This window comes from Frankliniella occidentalis, unplaced genomic scaffold (genome assembly GCF_000697945.3).
Source record: "Frankliniella occidentalis isolate FOCC.00 unplaced genomic scaffold, Focc_3.1 Scaffold602, whole genome shotgun sequence".
NCBI classification, from domain to species: Eukaryota; Metazoa; Arthropoda; class Insecta; order Thysanoptera; family Thripidae; genus Frankliniella; species Frankliniella occidentalis.
Window position 1 is genome coordinate 4,991 of NW_026267718.1, and position 450 is coordinate 5,440.

The window sequence follows — 450 nt, forward strand, 5'->3', positions numbered from 1 at the left end:
TAGAGGTATAGGCCTCGCCAGCATTTCTGGCTACTTTCCTCTTGGTGTCCAGCCACCTACTGGGGTCTCTAAGACGCTTGCGTTTAGATGGTTTTGGTAAGCATTGCCTTTTTCTTGGAACAGCCCTTGGTGTTTGCTCCACTGGCTGCATAGTTTCCAACTGATTTTCTTCCTTATGAGGATCCAAAGTGGGGCCATCTTCATTATCTTGTTCATTTTCCTGAGCAGGATCTAAAGGTGTGTCATCTTCATTGCCTATCGCTAATAATTCTTGTAGCATGGAAGGAGTTGTGGTCTTTCTTTGTGCATCTGCTTGATCTATTCCAGCTATAGTGTGGATAAGCATATCCGCAGCAAGAGGATCCACTTCTGTTCCTCCACAGATTGGACGAAAGAGGAGAAGGACTGATCACTGCGCCGCGCCGCCGGGCGAAAAACCTGTACCCCCCC